The 688-nt window shown below is 41.0% G+C and overlaps 1 non-coding gene across 1 annotated transcript; it reads left to right on the top strand.

Annotated features, from left to right (window-relative positions):
• Window positions 1-350: 350 nt before the first annotated feature.
• On the top strand, window positions 351-422 carry trnaw-cca. Its single transcript has one exon. It is a non-coding gene; the product is annotated as a tRNA-Trp (tRNA).
• The last annotated feature ends 266 nt before the right edge of the window (window positions 423-688 follow it).

Raw genomic sequence — 688 nt, 5'->3', positions numbered from 1 at the left:
CATTATGGTTACATGCTAAACAGGAGATACCAGCAATACATTTAGCAGTGGAGCCTTTATATCGCTCGACAACAGACTCTGTAGTCCCTAAAACAGCAACCTGCATAGGTGGCTGAGGCTCTGAAGAAAGCAGAGAGCTCAGAGATTCTATCAGAAGTTTGCCTCCCTTTGATTCTTCCATCCCTCTCCTTAAAGCTAGTCTTGAATTTGTGAACTTTGTGGGAGATGAGGGTAATAAAGGAAAGTAAAATTCTGGAATGGAATGTTACACTGGTCATTCAGCTGTCCAATCTTGTGAAATACAAACTCTACCTCCACTGGCTACAGTGTACCAGTGATGGTGTTTCCTTGACCTCGTGGCGCAACGGTAGCGTGTCTGACTCCAGATCAGAAGGTTGCGTGTTCAAATCACGTCGAGGTCACAGCTTTCTTTCTATTCACTAGGAAAGCTGCATGACTCGCATGTAATTTGCAGATATTATTGTTTACATTGTAGAATAACAGAGTTTTACCTCAATTTATTTAAGATAAATTTATTCCTCTCCAATAATTATGCAGCTGTGAGAGAGGAGTCAATGAAACCGATGCATGTTAAAAACCCATGTCTTTGCCCGCATTCACTCCTCAATCGATCTTGGTTTATATGAGCGATCTCTGACATTAAAAAGTATCCTAAATATGGCAAACA

Source organism: Electrophorus electricus, chromosome 9 (assembly GCF_013358815.1).
Source record: "Electrophorus electricus isolate fEleEle1 chromosome 9, fEleEle1.pri, whole genome shotgun sequence".
Classification (NCBI taxonomy): domain Eukaryota; kingdom Metazoa; phylum Chordata; class Actinopteri; order Gymnotiformes; family Gymnotidae; genus Electrophorus; species Electrophorus electricus.
This window is presented reverse-complemented; position numbering and strand designations above follow the sequence as displayed.